This window comes from Crinia signifera, chromosome 2, assembly GCF_055691185.1.
Source record: "Crinia signifera chromosome 2, ASM5569118v1, whole genome shotgun sequence".
Lineage (NCBI taxonomy): Eukaryota > Metazoa > Chordata > Amphibia > Anura > Myobatrachidae > Crinia > Crinia signifera.
The window spans coordinates 36868337-36884264 of NC_139218.1; the positions used below are offsets into that span (position 1 = coordinate 36868337).

A 15928-nucleotide genomic window follows, 5' to 3' on the forward strand; every position below is an offset into this window, starting at 1 on the left:
AGAGTGTCAGCTCTGCTGGCTCGCAAGTTCATTGTTGTGTGGAATTTTTCGCTGCCATATCTGAAGCTGATTACATATTGATTCCCACAATAGTTCTGTGCTTTATAAGCTCTGTAAATGTTATCGAATAAAATGCAGGTTGCGGTCCCTGTCAGAAGGATGTGTATTGTCATTTTGGAAGCTGTGAATTTTCAAATGCCAACGGAGAAATGAATATTCCAGGGCTGATGTGATTATTGAGGTAAATCAGATTGACCTTATTAATAGAATGGCATAGAGAGAGGGACGGTAAATGCTTTGTAGTGTTTGTATCACAGATAGCAAAAGTTTTGTTGCAATGGAAGATAGCTGCTACTGTCTGTATAAGATTAATATAAATAAAGTTGTGCTGGTCTTTTCGTAACCCTCTTTGGTGTGACATATACACAGCCACTGATAGCGAAGGGTTAAAGGGTAGTTTCACCAATGATTTAGATCAGTGGTTCTCAAACTCGGTCCTCAGGACCCCACACAGTTCACGTTTTCCAGGTCACCCAACAGGTGCATTCATTACTGACTGACACGTTTTAAAAGATCCACAGGTGGAGCTAATTATTTCACTTGATTCTGTGAGGAGACCTGCAACACATGCGCTGTGCGGGTGTCCTGAGGGCCGACTTTGAGAACCTGTGATTTAGATGGAATATCATAAATTAGATCTAATTCCGAAAGATTATTAAAATGAGGTCTAGAGTTCATTCTATTCCGGGGTACCCATGACTTGCTCATGCTTGGCGCTATTGATTGTGCTCCTGATGGCACTGCCAATATGGGTAAAGAACCAACTGACCAAAGTGAGGAGACTCCTGCATGGTTTTCCGCACTCCCCGTGTTCCTGACAACTTGTCCTTGCCTTAATTTAGGCAAAATATTGACCAGCCACAACCTCTTACTACTAGAGGAAGCGAGTGGCAGTGAGCAGTAGGCCCTGTCCGCTCGCCACTGCACGAGTAAGAATTCTGTATGGGAATAGAACTGACTTATGATATTACAGTACATCCTAAACTAAGTTTTTAGTTCCAGGTAGAACTAGCCCTTAATTAAAGTGGAAATCTTTTGGTGCCCTAAATGTACAAACATTTGCTGTTTGTGTGTTTGTGTTTTGTTTATTGGAATCATGGCAGCCATTTTGTTGCAGTTTTATGTTGGCAAGAATCTTTTTTACGCACAATGGTGTTTCCATGATGTGTGCTTCTTTTCCCACAGCTCGGTGTTGTGATATAAGGTTAACGAGAAGCATCAACATTAAAAAAAGAAGTTTAAATAATTTATAGAAGCAGTCACTCAGCCCCTCCTTTCTGGGATTCTTTTGTTGCATTAGGAAACTGCAAATCCTCTACCTACAGTATGTCCTATGGCCATCTTCCAAGAGCCACTTAGCCTGTGCTGCTAGGGCAAGGGGATAATAAGTGCAATAAAATGTTAGACCTGAGAATTGCATTGATAGGCTGGATCGTTATACTTTTACGGCAGTACATAAACAAATTGACATATTATATGTAAATCAGGATTAGGTTTATATTCACATCCACTATTCTGTTTAAAAATGCATGGCTCGTGCACTGTTTTTAATGATAGTTTTTATGTACTTTACTATATTACTTGTTTGAGTTACTCTGTTGAAATGAAAAAGGGGCGGAGACTTTTCAAGACAGGTGACACGGGAAATACACTAGTCCTATGCACAAAATAGCAGCCAGATTTATAAAACTGTACGGATCTAGAGATACTAGTAATAGTGCCGACGTATGGTACACAGCAATATCACTGCTGTCTAGATAATGGGCTGCATTCTTGTAGATATTGGTTTGTTTTACAATATGACTCCCTGCAGTATGTGTGGGCTACAAGAAGAGTTTGAATCCCTTTTCAAATAGATCACAGAGTACGGTCATCTAGTATGACCTATTAACTAAGCCATGGAGTGTGATAGGTTACTGGAAATAAAGCATCGGCCAATCAGCTCTTAACTGCCATGTCAGAGGTTGTTTTTTAATAAGAGCAGTTAGGAGCTGGTTGGTACTTTATCTCCGTCCACTTTATCACTCTAAATTGCTCAGTAAATAGACTTGTGTGTTGTAGATCACAGGTTCTCAAAGTCGGTCCTCAGGACCCCATACAGGGCATGTTTTGCAGGTCTCTTTACAGAATCAAGTGAAATAATTAGCTCCACCTGTGGATCTTTTAAAATGTGTCAGTCAGAAATGAGTGCACCTGTCGGGTGACCTGGAAAACGTGTACTGTGTGGGGTCTTGAGGACCGAGTTTGAGAACCACTGTTGTCAATTTGTTACTCCACCTTCTTATGCAATACTCTGCCATAATATTTTCTCTCCTCGTGTTGTTAAATTTACTTGATTATAAACAATTGTTTTGATTATATAACATAATGTGGGGTAGATGTATTAAGCATGATAAAGTGGAAGATGATAACATACCAGCCAATCAGATGTTTGAAAAATGTCAGTTAGGAGTGTATTGGCTGGAGCATTTTTCACCTTCCACTTTATCTCCGCTTTATCACCACTTTATCACTTTTACCAGGCTTAATACATCTGCCCCTGTGTTTAAGATGATTCTCCACTTCTGTATCATGGTGACATTTGGTGACCTATCAGAAATTGGTTCTAGCAAAGCAACAAAGTAAACACATACCTACTATATAATACAAAAATGTATGCAGTGATGAAATATATCAAAAAGTCTAAAGTTTACATTTACAATAAAACTGTTCTGTGATTATTGCTGACACCTAGGGGATACGTATCTTCTGTCTACCAATAATGTTTCTGTCTATATAGAAGTAGTATAAAATACTATAAATAGTATTATGTATAACCATTGTAATTGTTAGAACAGATTAAGGGGGTAATGTATCAATCCTTCTAAATTGGGCAAGTGGAGATAGCGATCAATCAGCTTGTAGTTATCACTTATAACTGCTATAAAATGATAGGTAGAATGTGATTGGCTGCTATAGGCAGATTTTTTACTGGCCCTGGTTTGATACATCTCACTCTAAATAAATGTACACATAGAAACGAAACGGTGTCCAATGAATGAGCAGGACATATGATTGTCACCAGGCAGGTCCAGTAAGGATGTCATATGTTCAGTTGCCACCTTGACAGTACAGTTTACAAGTGCTGATGACCTCTTTGGCCATCAGGAGCCCAGCTCTGTTGTATAGCCCAACATTTTAATTGCACTGTCTTCACCAAAATGAGGGTTTTCACTTTACTGTAGAGATTTGCAATTCTACTGTTGTCACTCTCAATGCGCAATGCATTCTGTCGTGTCACGATCATCATAATATGTGTATTGTGATTTGTGTCCATTTCATTGTACGACTCTACATGATGGTAATATGGGCTCAGTCATGTTGTCTGGTCACCAGGCAATAGGCGTTGTATTTCTATTGTGGACTTTTAAAAACAGTCTCCAAATTGTTTAAAGGTCACTAGAAATAGATTCTGAATTGTAATGAGGTCACCAGAGAATTCATTGTATTGGGAAATACTGTGTGGGCTTTGATGTTCTATACAATATTGTCATCATACTGTAATAATTTTGATCTTTTTTTTTTTTTAACCATTTTCGTTCACTTTGGCCCTACTGAACGATATTGGTTAAAATATATCTTTCAGTGTGTATGCAATGAACGAGGAATGATGGTGCGTATACCCGCCGGTTGTTCATCAAGGTTGTTCGTCAACTGTGCATGCAGCTCAATTTGGATATCTTTCGTCAACATCTTTCATCCAGGACACTGGGTTCAAGGGAAATTGGTCATCAGTGTCTTTCAGTGTTCACACTGAAAGATATTTTGACCAATATCGTTCAGAAGGGCCAAAATGAATGAAATTGGTAAAAAAAAATAGATATTTGTATTACACAGTAGACCGCAGAATAAGCGTCTGTAAAATATTTACGTTATTACTGCCAAGTTGCGCGCACTTTATGTTTTGCTTGTTCCTGTAATATTCTATGCAGAATAAACAAAGTATATGTTTTCAGTCACCCATGTACTATTCAATATCACAACTATCCATTTGACTTTTCACTTGATTATGCTACTCGTTGCTCATGAAGGATATTCTGTTTGTCACAGCATGGGGCATTCATTAGAACCATTCAATTTTGGCATCACCAAAGACAACAACATTAGTTGGGTACTCAATGTGGGATTCCGACTATCCGAAGTCCCGACAGTTGGAATCTCAGGCCGTTTTCAGCCAGCTTGCCTGCAACTCGACAGGCAGAATTCAATGTTCCGCCTGTCGAGTGGTGAAAAGTTTTTATGTTGGCGAAAACAACCGTGGATTGTCGAGAAACGGCCGTGAATTCGTCAATCTACGGCCGTTTCTGACAAAACAGATCTGACTTGTATCCATACGAGCTCGTAATTGTTGTAAAGTGTTAAAATTTACAGAATAAGTAGTTTTTTAATTTTATTATAGGTTTTGAATACTTAGAATTAAAAATACAAGAGGCTTATTAATGGAAAGTAGAAATATGCAAGTGTAATAATTAGTATCTATATTATATTAGCAGAAGGATGACTAATATGAGTGACATATTTTTCTATGATGCCGCTGACTGAGCAGGGCAGTCTGGAGTTGTAATTGGTCATTTCAGAGTTATGTGGCAACATTTTTACCTGCCATTTACCATTCATCACCATTGTGCTCTGGAAAAAAGTGACAGTTAATGAACTCTCCCTGTGCGCCTCCTGGGTGACCTGGAACATGTATTTCTGGGTGGTCTTGAAACTACTTTAACAGTTATTTGCAGCCACCCACTAAGCAGGGATTTTTTGAAATGTGATTGGGGGGGCACTGGGCAATTATTGCTGCTATTATTATTATCTTGAATAATTAATACTGATAATCAGTGAAGACCAATGTAAAACAAACAAACTACACTATGAAAAGAAATCTATTTTTGTTCACGATTCGCAGTCTTTGTAATGCACACTGCTGCTTGCTTATACTTTTGGAAGTAGAACCTGTCTTCTAAAGTGGCAGCATCCAAGACAGATTATTTCCTTTGCTCATAGATAAATAGAACAGATATTCTATAGAAAAACCAGAATAGATTACAGCACCTACCATTATTACTTTGCTACGCCTAGCCAATGTTCACGAGGATGAAAAGATCAAGGTGTCTGTCTTCTATAAGGGAATGGTTTCGATAGAAAGACTGCTTTAATCTTACATGAGTGGTGAAAGGCTATTGCTCTATTCCGGCTGTATTAGCAATATAAAAAAGGCTCAACAATATATTGTTTTTCTCTAAACAGGATCCAATAATTCACTTCTCTGTTGTGTTCCTCGGTTGCTCTTAAACTGCGGCTCCCACAATTCCCTCATTGCCCCAGGAGCTTATCTATAATCGGAGTGCTGTAGAGTCATTGCAAAGGCCAAGGCTCGGGATGTATCAAGCCTTGGCGAGAGATCTAGAGGAGTAGCTTCCCACGGCAACCAATCCGCTTTCAAAACTGGCTAAACATTATCAGATATATTGTTCTGACTCAAGTCAAAACGGTATATTGTGCACATCCTATAGTGTGTACCCCTGATTTATCGTATCTGCCCATTATTTATTAAATTGATGATCCAACAGCCGATGTTTGTGCATTTTAGATTATACTTACCTAAATTCCCGGAATGGCTGGGTGGGTCCCGAAAATCTGACCCTTCTCCTGGAAGGGTGGGCAAGCCTCAAGCATTTAGCGGGGCCCCTGCATCAGCCCCCATGAGTAACACCTTCACATGGTGTGTACCAGTGGCATACTCATAATGGGTGCAAAGTGTGCACACGGGCCCCTGAGTACCAGGGGGCCCACACTGCGCACACTGTACCCATTTATCATTACTTACCCCTTTGGAATCCCGAGATGGAGGCAGCAACGATGGTGGAATTGCCGAAAAAAATGGCCTGGGAGGCATTTTTTTTCACGTGTTTGCAGTAGAGTCTGAGCCCACAAGAGCTCAAACTTTACTGTCCTGCACACTAGTGTGGTGCTACGGCGGTGGTGACTGGGAGAGAGGCAGGGCCCGAACGGCGGAGGCTGCACATGGGCCTCCACCTCTCTTAAAACGCCTCTGGTGTGTACCCAGCTTAACTGTCATTTAATAGACTGTGCTTCCCAGATGCTGTATCCTAATCTGGCCATACATCTACACATTGTCAGATCTGGTGGGTTGGAAGAAAAACCTGGTACTACAGTTTTCCAGCATTTCAAAGCAAATGCTCAACTGTCATTTGCTCTCATCCTTTACCAGGTTTTTGTTCCAACCAGCCAGACCTGACAAGTAATCTCTAGATGTATGGCCAGCTTTTAGATAACTGTTTTCTTGAAACTTTTCAAGTACAGTGGTTACTACATACTGTAATAGCAGAAGGTTTGCCAAGAGGTGGTAGGGGAGCAGGAACTACTTACATATCGGGCAGGGAGAGAGAGAGGAGATTGCTGTTGCACATTACACGTTGCTGTTGCTACTGTAGTATCTGCCTCGTCGCTCCTGATTACAGGTCTGTCTTCCTCTGCACAGACCTTCAGTAATGTCTTCATCTAAATTTCCCTCTACTACAGTATTAATATTACACAACAAATTACCCCTTGTAACACTTTTACTTAAACAAAACCTAAGACTTTATAATAACATTAAATAACGAAAACACAAAGGCTTGGCGTACAACAGGTCATCATTTATTCATAACAGGAATATGAATGGTGGCACAGGTATGAAGATCTTTGCAATACCAGCCATCATGCCATGCACACAAATGCTGACATTGATCCCTCCTTTAAAATACTTCACATGCAGGACTAACCTGGCCACAGGTGGTATTGCTGATCTCCAAGTTAGGAACGTGCAGCCAAATACTGAAACTAAAATTCTGCTCTTTTTTGAAGCCACAGGCACACAAATCACATCAGGACGGAGGAACAAACATAATAGCCAAATCTGGCCATGGAAACTTTGTGAATCCACCCCCTAAGATCCTTCCACCAGGCAATCATTGGCTTTGGATAGCTGCCACTCGCACAACGCTCACATCAGCAACCCTATGTCGCTGCCAATGGTGGCTCCAGAGGAGGGACTGCAGCACAGTTCAAATAGTGAAGACACACCCACTGCCAGTGAGTCAGTTTGGAATGGCAGTTGGTGGCAGTGGGTGTGGCTCCCCTTTTTAAATGTTGAACTGTGCTGCAGCACCACCTCTGGAGCTGCCTGCCACGCACACAAAATGTGCAAAATCTGTCACGACCTTGGGGCTGAACAACCATCGGATTTAAATAGAACCTTTGTTATCTTTTCAGCAAAATTGGAAAAGTTATTTTCCTAATTCCTTCCCATGCATGTACAGTATTTGCTGTTTTTGTCAGCCTCAGAAGGGAGGCTTCAGTGCAGTGATCTGAGCATGTTCCTCAGCTTTCAGACAACTTCCTAATATCAGACCTACACATAATTGAAGGCGAATATTCCCCAATAAACTCTATCTGTATTGTCAGTCTTGGCATGTTTTATCTTCTGGTATTGTGTTCACATCTGACCTTTTGTAGAAATGTTGCATTTTAATTAAAATGTCCAAGCGTATATGTTTAGTAAACTTGAAACACAACCACATTTCTACTGTCACTACTGATTTGAAGACCGCAGGGAACATGACAGCTACGTGACAGTCATGGTTTCAGAGTTGCATAGGTTTTTTTTTATCCCTGCTTATATTATACAGTTTATATACATTTGTGATCATTTTATCCTTCCTGCTGTCAGTGTTTCCAGTGTGTCCTGTGTAGAAATCATTCGATTTTTTTTTGTTGTTTTTTTGTAGCTTTAAGTTTTAAGACATCAAGTGGCTTGATTACTGGTGCAAGTTCATAACAATAATGATGATATCCAGTGACCGCATCTGGTTGGCTGAATGCATCTAAATCCCTCCCAGTTCTGCTAATCCTAATGATACGGCAGCAATCTATTTGCAGGATTACAAGGCAATGGGCGGAATGTAGCAAGCATCGCAAGAAACTGGCGAGGCTTGCCGCCTATCTCCACATGCATACCGGCGTTTAGGAAGGTCTATGCATGAAGAATTTGGCAAAAGAAAGGCCCGTCTTTTGTGGTGATAGGAATTCTGGGTTTTGGACCTGGAGCATAATTGGCTACCCTCGTGCATTCTGCAGGGGACTTCCTGAAATAGCAGCAATCTCCCTCTCTCCCTCATTAGTCTAGCAATCTCCCTCCTTTCACCTAGCCCACATTACACTGTTACATTATAGTTACCTCCCCTCCTACATTCTGCAGGAGACTCCCTGAAATAGCAGCAATCTCCCTCTCTCCCTCATTAGTCTAGCAATCTCCCTCCTTTCACCTAGCCCACATTACACTGTTACATTATAGTTACCTCCCCTCCTACATTCTGCAGGAGACTCCCTGAAATAGCAGCAATCTCCCTCTCTCCCTCATTAGTCTAGCAATCTCACTCATGTCACCTAGCCCACATTACACTGTTACATTTGTTGGGAAAAAAGGAATAAGAGATAGATACATTTACACTGAATCATCAGCGCCATTTCCCAGCACTCTTACTAACTGCTTTGGGGCTCATCTACGTTTGGATATAAATCATTTCAAAAGATTCCCCTCAGATGTAGCAGTATACACCAACGCTTCTAGGTGCCACGTTCACAATCTCTCCATATATGGAACTAGACACACCCTTTGGGTGGAGCATGACGCGCCCCCTCAATGGGGCGCTTTGCAAAATTCTATTACTAACTATAATCTCCCTGAAACTAGTTTTCAAAAGTAGGCAAGTATGACCTGGAGTCCTATCTACACGAGCGTCCATTGACGCGCGTGCCACTAAAAATTCTGGGAAGGATCTGGTTAAATCCTTCAAAGCAGAAATCTGCCTCTGGGGGCAACGCTGATTTGAAAAACACGTTGCCTGCCGCATCCAAGCCCTGGAAATGGAGTGGCCAATCCTGGAATCGGCGGGATTCCAGGATTTGGCCCCAGAATCGCCGGGATTTAAATCCCAGGATTTCGGGATTAGACTGCGCATGTGGAGTCTAATGCTAATCAGCGTCTGAGCACTTGATCAAATGCACAGAGTGACATGATGCTAAAGGTCATGCTGCTCAGGGCGACGCACTCACCACCTGCCCCACTCGCTCTGCTGCTGCTGGCCCGGCCGCTCAGTGCGGCACCACGTACTCCCTACCCCGCTCACCGGCTGCAGCTCCTGTCCAGCTCCACAACCGCACCGCCCGATGCACTGGCGAAGTAAGTAAATGTGCACGGCTGACGATTTTATTATTATTTTTTTTTAAATTAGGGATGCCAATCGCAGGATCCTGGGAATCCCAGGATTAAGCATTCTGGGCTTGGTTCATATGGGGGCTGCGGCCAAACCTCCTGTTATATTGTGTGCACATGTGCTCTTGTTGTCTGTTGCATTGAGAAGGCGCGTTTCACTAAGAATGGCAACTGACCGGATTTCACATTGGTGAACAACTTTGCAAACTGTACAGTAGGCAGAATAATGCCTTTTTATTATCACCATTTGGGTTAGATTCTGAGTTCCACACAAAGTGCAGTATTCAATGCCGGTGCGAGCGGCCGGCGAGGGGGTTAAACTGCGAGGATCACAGAAAACCAGTGATCCTCGCAGTTTAACCCCCGCACCGGCCGCTCGCACTATGCAACGTTCCGGGGGAATCCTCGCAGTCACAGAACGGCGAGGATTCCCCTAAACTGCGAGAGCCGTGGCTAATGCAGCAAACTCGCTGTAATTAGCCTCGGCTCTCGCAGTTTTTGGAGGCACATTCGCAAATTCCCCCCCGCTCAAAAAACGGAGCGAGGGGGAATTTGCGAATGAGGGGGGTCAGTGGAATACTGACAGGGTGAGCGGTGACTGCGAGCAAAAAGTCCTGCTCGCAGTCACCGCTCGCCCACGGCATTGAATATATGCCATTGTGTCAGGAGCAGTTCATATCTCTGACGGCAGCACATCCCCTCCTCACTGACGGCAGCACATCCCCGGCTCACTGACAGCAGCACATCCCCGCCTCACTGACAGCAGCACATCCTGTCTCACTGACAGCAGCACATCACCTCCTCACTAACTGCAGCACATCCCTACCTCATTGACAGCAGCGCATTCTGTCTCACTGACGGCAGCACATCCCTGCCTCACTTAAAGCAGCACATCCCCGCCTCATTGACAGCAGCACATCCTGTCTCACTGACGGCAGCACATCCTGTCTCACTGACAGCAGCACATCCTGACTCACTGACAGCAGCACATCCCGCCTCACTGACAGCAGCACATCCCCGCCTCACTGACAGCAGCACATCCCCGCCTCAATGACAGCAGCACATCCCCGCCTCAATGACGGCAGCACATCCCCGCCTCACTGACAGCAGCACATCCCCTCCTCACTGACAGCAGCACATCTCTGCCTCACTGACAGCAGCACATCCTTTCTCACTGACAGCAGCACATCCCCTCCTCACTGACAGCAGCACATCCCCGCCTCACTGACAGCAGCACATCCCCGCCTCACTGACAGCAGCACATCCTGTCTCACTGACAGCAGCACATCCCCTCCTCACTGACGGCAGCACATCCCCTCCTCACTGACGGCAGCACATCCCTGGCTCACTGACAGCAGCACATCCCCGCCTCACTGACAGCAGCACATCCTGTCTCACTGACAGCAGCACATCACCTCCTCACTAACTGCAGCACATCCCCGCCTCATTGACAGCAGAACATCCTGTCTCACTGACGGCAGCACATCCTGTCTCACTGACAGCAGCACATCCTGACTCACTGACAGCAGCACATCCCCGCCTCACTGACAGCAGCACATCCCCGCCTCACTGACAGCAGCACATCCCCGCCTCAATGACAGCAGCACATCCCCGCCTCAATGACGGCAGCACATCCTGTCTCACTGACAGCAGCACATCCCCGCCTCACTGACAGCAGCACATCCCCTCCTCACTGACAGCAGCACATCTCTGCCTCACTGACAGCAGCACATCCTTTCTCACTGACAGCAGCACGTTCCCTCCTCACTGACAGCAGCACATCCCCTCCTCACTGATGGCAGCACATCCTGTCTCACTAACAGCAGCACATCCCCGCCTCACTAACTGCAGCAAATCCCTACCTCACTGATGGCAGCACATCCTGTCTCACTGACAGCAGCACATCCCCGCCTCACTAACTCCAGCACATCCCTACCTCACTAACTGCAGCACATCCCTACCTCACTGACAGCAGTGCATCCCTGCTTCACTGGCAGCAGCACATCCCTGCCTCACTGGCAGCAGCGCATCCCTGCCTCACTGACAGCAGCGCATCCCTGCCTCCCTGGCAGCAGCCCACCCCTGCCTCACTGACAGCAACACATACAGATGTACACATTACTGACTGAAAAACTTCAACTGTTTTATTCACTGTTATCCAGGTAAATGTATATCCATTAATAAAAGCAATTATTAACAGTTATGTATCTCACAATGGGGCAGTTTTATAAGACAGATATACCAATCTTGGTTGCAGTCATGACTTGGATGGTTGAATGCTCACCACACAACGCAACCACACACACAAGTGTGGTATATTCATTACAGACACACACGTATATACAGGTGCAATATGATACACTCAAAATGTTACATTTGTTCTGTTTTCGTAAACTGGCAAAACACCTGCAGTTATATGGTTAACAAGAAAACCATTTATAAACATTGCGGAATAAATATATATATACGCATTGCATTTCTGTGTTGCTATTTGCATCTCATTAATCACCCGGCATTCTCCTACTTGCATTGGAGTACCGGCATCCTTCGTTCATGGTGGTTGTTGCTTCTTCAGCAATTACACTGATTCCCTCACCAGCTCTTCAATTAAATGATTAAGGATTAATCTTCAGTACACCACACAGGACCTGAGTGGGTCTCCACCATTGCCCTTTTCCATATTAACTTTGCTAGGAACTAATTATCAATTTTATGGGCTGACCTGTGCGCACAACATTTATACTACTGTGGCTAAATACTAATGACTTGGCAATACGTCTTAGCGTCCTCATGGGAATATCCTGTTCTTTATACACATAAATACGTACGCTGGTATCCAGTGATTTCCGGTGAGCAAACACGGTTCGGTTTATACCTGTAATTGTTTAATATAAGTGCCCAAGTCTCTCTTTGTATGTGTGATTACTTTACACAATATGATACATATTCGCTGCGAGTCTGTGTTGCGGCTGGAAGTGGGGATGTGATCAAGTGGTGCACAACATTTAATGTAGATGTGTGCTCAAACCCACAGAGCACAGAACCCACTTGCAGCGGTATTTCCTTAAAGCTGCATACACACTGCCCAATGTCATTGAATGCGCGTTGGGTGTGGCAACTGCATACACAATTGCCCTTTCTGGCAGCGTTGAAGTGGAGGCTGATAAGACAGCTACCCCTTCCTCAGTTTTGGTACCCCTTGATGACAAAACAAATACAGTATCTGCAATCTAGGTCGACATGACCTTCAGACCACTGAAGGTCAACAGGCCTTAGGTCGACACCTGAAATAGGTCGACATGGGGTTATCACGTTTTTATTTCCCGAAAGTTGACAGTCAACATGGACACCATCTCAGTGTACCGTGTCCACTTGCATGTCTTGCTGCACTGGGCACGCTATTTTGTTCTCCCACCACGCCGTAGTTGATGGTAGGGCATGAAATACCACCTGTCGGCACATGTCGTCTCATAGACAATGTGAAACTCATGTTGATCTTTTGACTATCGACCCTGTCATCCTTACCCATTTCGACCTATTTCAGGTGTCTACCTAATTAGAGATGGGTCGTTCACGAATGAAGTGGGTCTTTTGAACGGATCCCATAAAAGAGTGAGTGAGCCGCCGATCCCAAAAAAGTGAACCGTCGTCCTTTTACTTTCAGTTTCGTTTTTCATTACAATGCATTTGCCTGAGCTCAGCACTGCCACCTGTGGCAGCTGAGATGTACTAACTCTGGAGACTGAGTACAGTGCCGCGCCTGCAAGTGAAAGAAACAATAAAAAGGCTGCTGCTGCTAGGGATGGCCATCGGTGCAGATGATTGTAAAACAAATTATGCTTCGTTATTATCAAATTACCCCTTCTTTCAAAGCGAACCGTTGGCCCGCGCAAAAGATCCGGATCTTTTCGCGAAGTGATCTACTGGATCCCAGCTCTCGTTAGTGACCCATTTTGCCCATCTCTGTCGGACTTCAGTGGTCTACCCAATTTATGCCAACCTTAAAAGGGTCGACTGAAGATGGGTTGTTGCCCTTAGCAACTGATCAGAATCGACTTCTTATTGATTTAGCACCTTCTAGAAGTTAATAGATAGCATCTGATCAGTTGCTATGGGCAACATCCCATCTTCAATAGAACTCCCTTCTTAGTAAATTCACCACACAGAGGCCCTTATTCTGATCGGTGCGGCCGGATCCGAATATGCGGCCAGCACCGTGCGTCCTAAACCCCGCCTTCCATACGGATCGCCAACTCCGTCCGTACGCGGTAAGAAGCTGTCCAAACGGACCGCACGTGTATTTCTCATGAATACACCTCCTCCATCTCAGGGAACCTCCCCCATCATTCGATGGTCGCAGAACCGAATGGCCAGGCAGCTCCCGCAACCTCAGACCACACGGGCATTTCTCTGTGCAAAAGCAGGGATCTGGGCGGGCAGCTGACATCTGGCAATGTCATATGTCCGCCCCCCACACGTGCGTCACGGCCGCATTACCATACGTACGCCCAGCGTTTGCATGGGAACGCCCATGAAACGTGGGGTGTAAACATATGGTAATGAGGCCAAACAGCCCTTCACGCCCCTCTCCACCCCCTGTTCGTAGTGTACAAATTTCATGCGGAATGTGGCCGTGCGTCCCGCTCGCACATGCGCAGAGACGCCTCTGCACATGCGCAGACACAAAACATCAGCGGCACGAGCGCACGCGGATATTACCGCACCAACCAGAATAAGGGCCCGAGTTAGAGCAAATCCATGCGAATCGTCCCCAATACCGTATATGCAAATCTATTCAAAATCTGTTGCCCTCCTGTGTATAGTGTACAGTAAATTAATGCAACGCTTCATATGTAAAAAACCTCCTTAGTTTTAATTTACCGCTTTGATCATCTATAATTAATGACGTTTCCCTTTAAATATGCAACACTTGCAAAATAAATTCACCCTTGTCCCGGCAAATCAAGAATATGGATCTTTCACAAACTGGGTTAAGAAATGTATATACTTGCAGAAGTCTAATCTGGAATCTTATGCATGTTTAAACCAATTCATTCCTTCCATTTATTCATGGGGAATTGCAAGCGCGGCCTTTGTTTTATTCTCTAAGTTATCTACAATATTATGCCCTTTTTAAGTAGAACTATTAACTTATTCATTGCATAGAATTTCTAAAATTAGATAAACTACTGAGATAAAAGTCTTTTACTCCCAAGAGGCTTTTCAATTAAAGGAATCAATATGTGCCCTACTTTTCCAGGGACAAATACGCCGCCGTCTTTTCTTTCAATGCGCTCAGTGCTTCTCCCCAATGTTGTACTCAGCCATTTTATTTTATTTATAAGCACACATTTCTGTTAGGCTGCGGAGGGGAGAGAGATAAGTGTGCAGAAAATATTCCGGATTTAGGTTCCACTTTTTGACTGACTGCGAGAAAAATCCACCTGAGGGCTGGAAATGATTAGTTAATCACTTTCATCCATTACACACATGAATTGCTATGGTGTGTCTCTGCTTTTATACCCTCTGCAACTGCTGGAACTCCAACTCTGCTTACTAACTTTAATAATAATAATAATTGTATTTATGTGGGGCTCTTTCCCCAGTAGGACTCAAGGTGCTTAACAGAATGAATGTAATACAGTACAGGAACAATAAAGTACATAAAAGCTGGTACTTGTGTACAATCACGGCTCCCACGATGTCCATCGCATAGTAAAAAATCGCATGCGATCGCATGCGATTTTTAACAGAAATGCATCCAAATGCATTGAAATTAGTATCAAACATGTTCAATGTCAAATGTCATTTTTGAGGCTGTACCACCCCCACTATCAACGCGAAACCGAAGCGTGGCGAGCGCAGCGAGCCCGCGAGAGGCGGCGGTACGCGTCCTACGACCTTTTCATACCCTCACTATCCAAGTCGGCGTGGAGTTGAGAATAGAAAGTGTGGCGAGCGCAGTGAGCCACCGAGCCCGAAGCGTGGCGAGCGGACACGGATACCTTCACAGGTATACGCGTCCCCTCGCGGGCTTCACAGGTGTCCGCGTCCCCTCGCGGGGCACGCTGCGCTCGCCACGCTTCGGGCTCGGTGGCACGCTGCGCTCGCCACACTTTCTGTTCTCAACTCCACGCCGACGTGGATAGTGGGGGTATGAAAAGGTCATAGGACGCGTACCGCCGCCCCTCGTGGGCTCGCTGCGCTCGCCACGCTTCGGGTTCGCGTTGATAGTGGGGGTGGTACAGCCTCAAAAATGACATTTGGGGGCCATTGAACATGTTTGATACTAATTTCAATGCATTTGGATGCATTTCTGTTAAAAATCGCACGCGATGCGATCGCATGCGATTTTAAAAAATGCTTAAAAACGGCAAAAATCGCATGCCATCGCATGCCACTACATATGGTATGCGATGGGAGCCGTGAAAGTACACAAGTACCTAAAAGCTTTTCAGAATCTATACTTAAAGGAATTATGGAAATGCTTGAGTAAACAGTAAAGTCTTGAGTCTCGAGTTCCCCTCCTCGTAGACCCGCAAGTGGCGAGATTTACAT

At 44.5% G+C, this 15928-nt stretch overlaps 1 protein-coding gene across 7 annotated transcripts in view; it reads left to right on the forward strand.

Annotated features, from left to right (window-relative positions):
* Positions 1-15928, forward strand: part of ROBO2 (roundabout guidance receptor 2) — a 901650-nt gene that overhangs the window by 913 nt on the left and 884809 nt on the right. The gene's annotated exons all lie outside the window — the stretch shown is intronic.